The 8,584-nt window shown below is 41.2% G+C and overlaps 1 long non-coding RNA gene across 1 annotated transcript in view; it reads right to left on the bottom strand.

Annotated features, from left to right (window-relative positions):
- Positions 1-8,584, bottom strand: part of LOC145716796 (uncharacterized) — a 79,338-nt gene that overhangs the window by 69,531 nt on the left and 1,223 nt on the right. The gene's annotated exons all lie outside the window — the stretch shown is intronic.

Consider the following 8,584-nt stretch of genomic DNA (forward strand, 5'->3'; position numbering starts at 1 on the left):
GACTGTCATAAGAGCTAGTTTTTTTACAAGAGAAAAATAAGTTTTGAGTTGGTAAGAAGTCCCTTCAAGTGAGATAATTTGTTTTTTAATTCATATTCTCACATAGTGACTTCTGACCTTGGGCACACTGCTTAACAAACTGGACCTCTGATTTGTCATCTACAAAACAGATTGAACTGGATAAGTGGTTCTCAGCTGCGGGTGATTCTGCCCTCTCTGTCCTCTCCTCAGGGGACATCTGGAAATGTCAGAAGACATTTTTGGTTGTCACAACTAAGTGGGAGGAGGTGCTATGGACATGTAGTGGGTAGAGGCCAGGGATGCTGCAGCTAAACATCCTACAGTGCAGAGGACAGCCACCTTAGGACAAAAAAATTATTTATTCATAATAAGGATTGAGAAACATCTGAATTAGACTACTTCCAAATCCTCTAAAATTCAAAAAAAAAAAAATGCTGAATCTAAATTGTTAATTAAATGTGGGACAACAGAAACTTCCTAAGCTATAGTCATTCTATGAGAGAAGTTACAGCTACTCTGAGCTGAAACTTCTAAAAACTTGAGAGACAACTTATTTGGACAGAAGCCTAATTTAAAAGCATGTCACTTTGTGCATCGCACTGGTAATTACCGTATAACTGTACCCTCCACAGCTTCTTCCTCACCATTTACTCCACAGCAATGGGTATTGTTTGTTTTGGACACAGATGCCAGCCAGTTCTGAAAAGACTGAAAATAACATTTTCAATCAAACTCAAAGTCTTAGCTAGTTACTCAACAGAATCCCAAAATGCTAAGGATTTTGTGGAACTTCTTTGGTGTATGAGACTATCATTGGTGTATGAGACTATCATACACCTATCAGCACACTATACTGGTGTATGCTAAGGATTTTGTGGAACTTCTTTGGTGTATGAGACTATCATTGACTCAAAATCATTCCCTGTCCTCACAGCAGAAGAATAAAGTGGCCCCAAAGATTACTAATGACTGACTGCAGTAAAATGGCCAAGCATCCTGGTTCACACAAAACACAAAGATGGCAACAGCCGGAAGTGAAGACACGTCTGTACTGGACAGAGGGTCTCCACACAAGACAGCCAACTGACAGCTGCTAATTTGCATGGGGTGCAGAATCCAGCAACGTGACTTACCCTACTATCTTTCTAAAAAGTACCAAATATCCATGACATTCAATTAACAAAACAAATGAAATACACTCATGGTCGTACGCAGAAGTCTAACAACTTGAAAATCACCCATAAGCCTTGGATTTTTCCAAGTGCACTTAGCAAAAAGATGTTCTGTGCTGGTCAAGACTTTTCAAATTCTTGACCTGTTAGCCCTAATAATGCCTATCCTAAGCCCAACTGGATGTGTTCAGCTACTGGAGAAACATCCACATATCTTCTTGAAATAAAATCACAAGTTCACAGTTTTAGAAGAGAAAGGAGAAAAAAATCTTTGTTCTAACCATCCTCAGAAATTGAGTGCATAAAATATAGATTTGGAAGTGCTATCTTGGCATCTGTAATAATTCACCTTGATGATGTGTAGGACCAGGACTAAAGGGTATAATGATAGGGAATTAAAGAATATTCTTTGCCATAAAGCAAAAAGAGAAGAACCTTTACATTCCCTTTGATATATGACCATAATAATAATAATAAAATAGTGGCTGAAAGGTCAGTGCTTACATTTTCAATCAAACTCAAAGTCTTAGCTAGTTACTCAACAGAATCCCAAAATGCTAAGGATTTTGTGGAACTTCTTTGGTGTATGAGACTATCATTGACTCAAAATCATTCAACCTTTATTTACTGGTCTCTGACATGTGTCAGGAAATTACTGGGCTTTAGAAAGACGTGGTGAACTGAATCCAAAAAGTTCCCTGGGAAACACAGAAAAGTAAGGCTCCATCCTTCAGAGTGAACTAGCAGACAACAGCACATTGTGGAGGAAAGCACAGGGGGATGGGGGTGATCCACTTTTAGGGAGAATTGGAGGCTTCTCGGAGCAGGAAAATTCACAGCCACAAGAAAGATAGGTACAAATGTGCAAAAGTCCATAAGCGAGAGCAAACACTGTTCCCCTCCAATCATAGAAAGTACTGTCCATAGGTTACACAAACTCTTAAACAATTGGTGTAAAAGATATACTTTAACAATGGAGACGTATAAAAAAATTCCACATAAACATGACTGAAGGAGTTAAAAAGTCTAGGTTCTACCCAAATTTGGAGAACTCTAGCCCCCTGCACAAGTATGTACCTTACAGAATCAGGGCCGGGCCCAGGGCCGACTCCTCACTCCCAGATTTAATCAATGCAGACTTAAATGGGAAGGAATCAGGGCAACAAAAAGCTGGTATGTTTTCTGATATTCTCCATCATAATAAATAAGAAAAGCATTCATGATAGGTAAGAAAGACAAAATGATTAAATGGAAAGTACATTCAGTTAATCACAGAGCAGACGCCACAAGTCAGGGGTTGTAAAAAGGCAGCCCGCAACTGTATCTGGTCTGTAAATACATTGTCTACCTTACCTTAGCAGAGTCCTAAAAGGTGTGAGCCAGCATTTTTAAGTAGGGAGGTTTCACATTTTTAAAAAATGCAGATATCCAATCTGTGGTTTTTTGGTTGGGGGGGGGGGTGTGTGGGTGTGGGTGTGGGTGTGTGTGTGTGTGTGTGTGTGTGTGTTTAATAACAGCTACCCTTTTAGAACATGTAAGACTACTCCCTATCTGCGGTTTTTTGGCTGGGGGGGGGTGGTGTGTGTGTGTGTGTGTGTGTTTAATAACAGCTACCCCTTTAGAACATGTAAGACTACTCCCTACTGTTTCCACAGCACAGAAGGGATTTTTCTTCCTTCCCACTGTACTGAAAGAACTTCCTAGAGTAGACAAGTACCTATGGCCAATTTTCGAAGGTGAAAAAATAGAAGTGAAATCAAGAGCACTTTGTGAGTTTTCTTCTATCTGCCTGTTTCACTCAGTTCCCTTACCTGCTAGCCCCTTTCCACGTCCAAATTGGTGACCCTGGATTTAGGTCTTAACTCCATTTGCCAAAGACTGTCAAGTCAGTATACACATGAAACATAACACAACCCACATCAACCTGTCTCCCTAAAAACAGCCTATACCCAGTAGGTCTTCCACTGGAAAAATGATCAAAGCAAAGCTACCAGGTCTGCTTCTCACCAGTCTTCCCCATCTCCTCCAGCTCACCCAGTTTCTCATGCATGGTAAGATCTAGAAAACCAAAGACAAGAGCAGAATATACACTCATCTATGAACTGGGCCTTGAACTAGCATCAGTGTTAACTCGGATCCATTCATATGGGCCTGGAAGCCTGTCTATCATCTGCTCCGTGGATTTTCTTTAGAAAGAAATTACAACAATATTAATAATGACCAAAAGCAATTTTTTAAATGTTGTCACTCAAGAAAGTCTCATCTTTAAGTCTGATGTACTCACAAGAGAAGGAACCATGAAGGTAAGCAATGCTTGTAGTTGCAGGACCAGAGAACGTTTAGGGCCTTGGAGAGTCTCCCAGTGACAGGATCAGTATTGGGACACCAACGTAGAAGGAAATTGAGTAATAAATGGTCCGTGTGGTGCATCCAGTAATTTTAGACCTCCTTGGTCAGGACTGAAAATGCTATGTGCAAAGCTGCTTGCCAGCAGACTCTGAGACTACACCTACTGGATGCGTGTGCCCATTTGCAGACAGACTGGCTATTCAAATTCAGGAGTTCCATTAGGTCTGCTGTGAGCTAAGCAGAATACAAAAAAACCTACAGCCACAGAAGAGGGAAAAGAAAGCCCACATTTGCTAAACTACCAAACCATGTGCCCAGCTCAGTGCTGGATAAATAACACACATGACAACGACATCCAGTTATCTCCCTAAAAATACTTATGTCCAGTAGGTCTTTCACTGGAAAAATAGTCAAAGCAAAATTACCAAGTCTGCTTCTCACCAGTCTTCCCCATCTATTACAATTCACCCAGTTTCTCATGCTAAAAACCAGAAGAATAATCTTGGATTACTTTCCCTTACCCTTTCATCTATCAGCAATTTTATAAATTCTACCATCAAAATATTCCCGAAGTCCTTCCATTTCTACCCATCTCCACCCCTACCTGCCTGGCCCAAGCACCAGGACACCCAGCTGGACACTTGCAATGGTATCCTAATTGCTCTTGCCAGGTGCACAAATATTCTGTAGATGGCAGCCAGAGTGGGCCTCACTGGATATAAAGCAGATCATGTCACGCTCTGCTCACACTCTGCAAAGCCTTCCCATGGCAAGAAAGAGAGAATGCATGATCCTCAGCAAGGCCTCCACGGGCAGGAGGCGGCCTTGACATGCTCTGGCCTCATCAACCCTACCAACAGCTCTCCCACCCAGTCGGCACCTCTCCCTTGCTCTCCCTTCCTCCAGAGCACGAGTTCTTTCGTCTTCCAGGGGCTTCACACATATGCTTACCTCTGCCTGATATTTCTTTTCGTCCCGCTCCCTACCTGGCTAGGGGCTACTCATCCTTCGAGAGGACTTCTGTAACCCACAAACCCCTATTAGGCACTCCTGTTGGTCTTTCTCATAGTACACTTAAAAGTTTTTCTTTATACACTTATTTGGGAGGTTGCTTAATATCTGCCCCCTCACTTGACCACACAATCCAAGAAGGCAAGAGTTATGTATCAGCCATCCCCATACACAAAACACGCAACTGACACAAAGTGGATACCAGCAAAAATGCCTTGCCCCCGTTTGAGTTCCTTAGTTCCTCCCTCCCTCAAAAGGACAGGGAATAGGGCAACAATGATTTAATCTAAAAAGCTATCATGGTCCCCAAAGCTATCCATAATAGCTTACACACCAAAGCACAGTGTATGAAAGTACCATACTGTCCATCTTCCTTCTAGTTAAATATGTTCTCTCTAGCAAGTCACGGTGACAAAGAATGATGCATGCACTTCTGCTCCATTGCCCACATCCCACACCTGATACTTTCCAAACAATTTATTAATCAATTATTAATTGTGGCAGCGACCACACTTTCATCATTTAAGATCCGTCTTCAGGAGGGATGCATAAGCATTCTCTACAATGGCTAGCTTCATTAAGAGAACACTTCACACGTGAGCTAAAATCAATACAAAATGAAGAAAGGTTCAGCAGGTGACGCTGAGCAGGGGTCCTACTGCAGTGACATCTTCCCCAAAAGGCACACACAGACTAGGGGAGCAGAGCAGGGACAACTGATGGGATCAAAGTAAACGTTTCATTTTTCCATCGCTACTGTGGAAAACTTGTTTTGTATTTGCAAAATAAAACAGGGATAAATTCTTCTAAGGCACTATTCTAAAAGGAAAAAGGAGTGCAAATGCTGAAACAAAAGACAGTATTACATGTGTGAATGAACTGAAGAGTTTCATTTCTCCCGAGTATGTTCTAATTCATTGTTTTTGCTTTTATTTTGCTGAAATATAAGATACTATCTATATTTACAGTACTTGCTGTAAGAGTATGTGAACAGTCCGCTGGGCTTTTAATGAATCTAAACAGTTTTCACTTGGGAGGTATGTTCCTATAATAAACTATGCTCAAAATATGTTTACCAATACTACAAGGTGGAAATGCTTTGTAAACTACAAAACACTCTTCAAATTAAAGGGGGACCTCTACATACCTAAAACAGAGCAAACACTACCAACAGCTCATACTGAAGCCTTACCACTGAGATCACCTCTTGCCAGCCAGTTCAACCACACCTCCTCAGTTCGGTATTTCATCAGCAACAGATGAGACTTTACACGGAGTCTCCTATGAAACCTCCTCCATTGGCTTCCCTGTTCCTGTGACGCACAGTTTTCCTCCTCCTCCTGACACCATCACTGGGTGTAGCCCACAGTCACTGGACCTGCTCTCCCCCCACTGTGCTCATTTATTCACCCGGTCTCATGCTTTATACTGTCACCCCTATTCCAGCTGAACATTTCCCAGCTGACTCTCTCCTGGCCTAACATTAGAGTTCCTCTCTCCAAACTCACCACTGCAGCATCTCTTTCAATTCAGTATTTTAAAAACTGAACTCACCCGCTCCACCCTGCTCCCAAACCACCTACCAGGCTCTCCTGCTAATTTCCCCATTTCAACAGCAGCACTCTTTCCGAATTAAAGGTGTTGACTGAAACAACGAACGCTTATCTAATTGTGATTTTCAAACTCACCTTTAGCTCTAGAGAAGGAGAACCAAAGACACATGGGAAGGAATGGGGTGGGGGCAGAGAGGCTGGGGCTCCTTCTGCTTCCTCTGTCCGACTGGGTGGCCTGGTGCTTCCCATACAGCTTCAGGTCTCCCTCTTCTTCACAGTAAGAACTCCAGAGCTTTCCATCTGCAGATCTTCCTTCAACATCAGAATGATGTTCCTGACTGCTGCTTTTATCACCCCATGCCTCTGCTCAGCAGCTGCCTGCTCACACTGAATCCCTATTCAGTCCTACAAATATCTGTTGACTATGTACTTAACCACTTGTCAAGGACCATACCGGGCCCTGAAGGGTTATTACCATTTCAGTTAAAAGGATAGAACTTCAGTGCAAAAATATTCTGAATAAAAAGAGAACTAAGGACGTGTTCATATCCTTACAGAAAATGTGTTACTTCAAGACAGAAGCTAAATTGTGAAAAATATATAAAACTGTTTTTTGATGACTATCATTAATGGTGACTATAGTTAATAATACTGTATTGTATGTTTGAAAGTTGCTAAGACAATAGATCTTAAAAGTTCTCATCACAAGAAAAAAAAGTTGTAACTGGTGATGGATGTTAAATAGAATTATTGTGATAATTTCACAATGTATACATAAATCATCATGCCATACACCTGAAACTAATATGTCAATTATATCTCAATTTTTAAAAATAAACAGAAAGTGGCAAAATCTAAAGCCTGGGCCATCAGAAAAAAAACTGTTTTTACATATGCACTTATAGATGAACCAGGAAAAGTAGAAGTCAAAGAATGGAAGTCTGGTGTGAAAATCAGGGACACCCTCGCAGAGGAAGAATTACACTGGCTCATGAAGAATAAAAGGTTTCTAGTTTGGGCAGGTAGGGGCTGGTGGGAAGAGCATGCACAACCACATTTCCCAATGTGGACACTGCAAATAATTTTTCTTAGTCCTAAACAAATCATAATCATTCCTTTTGAGGCATGAAACCCCCTTCTCCTTCCTAGGCCCCCAATCTCTTCAGCCTTCGCCTTGTCAATCTGTGGAAAACCACTCCTCAGGACTCAGCCCAAGGCCCAATTCTCTGTGTTCTTTTCTGATCACTCCACACCCCAAAGACCCTCTCCTTGCCAGACCCCATGACCACTATCTGTTTCAAACCAAAGCATTTTAGTTTAGATTGTTTTAGTCTCAAATCCTATTTATTAGTTCCTGCATATCATTTTGTTCACAAACGTCTGGTTTGCATGCTTTATCTCCCAACACATTAAAAGCTCAAGCTTTTAGTGGTCTGTCATACAAATGTATGAACATACATAGTAAATTACATAGTAAATGGTTTATTGTGCAAATGACAATTGAAATTTTTTAAGGAAAGTAAAGATGAATTAGAAGTGTAATTTAAGATACAAATCACAGAGTATTGCAATGAAATGTTGGTAGATGGTAGAGCTCACCTAAAATTCTTATGATGAACTTAAAAACACACCTCTCCTTTAGGTGAAAGTTAAGACAGTTCCTTAGTTTTCCTTAATTCGATCTTCACCAGATCACCCTCCCACCAATATCCTTTCTCAGAAAACAGATTGAGAACTCATCATAGAGGTGGACCAGTATTGTCCCAAAAAGCACTGAATAAAGAATTCCAAAGTCAAGGGCTACCTCTGATACAAACTCATCAATGTACCTCACAATCTGAGAGCATAATCAATAGCGGTTTTAAGCTCATCTTTCCTACTTAACAATTACACCCTGTGTGGGTATAGCAGAATCCAATCCACTTGGATGCTCCTGAAATCTCTCCTCTTTCAAAACCCTTTCTCCCGGTTCTAGGGTACCATGAGGAGAAACTGAAGTTGGCATTTTTAGCATCTTGTGAAGAGCTAAATGCATTCAAAGTCTATTATCAAGCATCAAGAACAAACTCTACCTGTTTGCCACTTTAACCCTTTTTGAGTTAAGGGGACTAGAAAACACCAAGAGATCCCACTACACTTATTTAAACAAAGAATTGAAACTGGAGGCTGCCCCGAGCAATTTCCAGCAACAGTTCCAACAGTGGGATCCGGGAGACAATGCCACTTTGGTCGTGGAGACCAAATAACTCTGAAGGGTGAGTGGTAGGCACAGAAACGCCCCAACAGGTCAGGTCATAGTGACCAAACTGACTTCATGGGGCTATCACACGCAGAAGTCTCAACAATAACAATGTCCAGATCTTCCTTTTATTTAGTTTCCACCTCCAGGCATGGACAGATTAAGACTATCCCTCTAAGTGGATAAAGGCATATACAAAATAAGTACATCCTATGGACTTTAATCAATGACTACAGGAT

The sequence above is a fragment of the Leptonychotes weddellii genome, chromosome 13 (assembly GCF_054177405.1).
Source record: "Leptonychotes weddellii isolate Sample4059 chromosome 13, ASM5417740v2, whole genome shotgun sequence".
Lineage (NCBI taxonomy): Eukaryota > Metazoa > Chordata > Mammalia > Carnivora > Phocidae > Leptonychotes > Leptonychotes weddellii.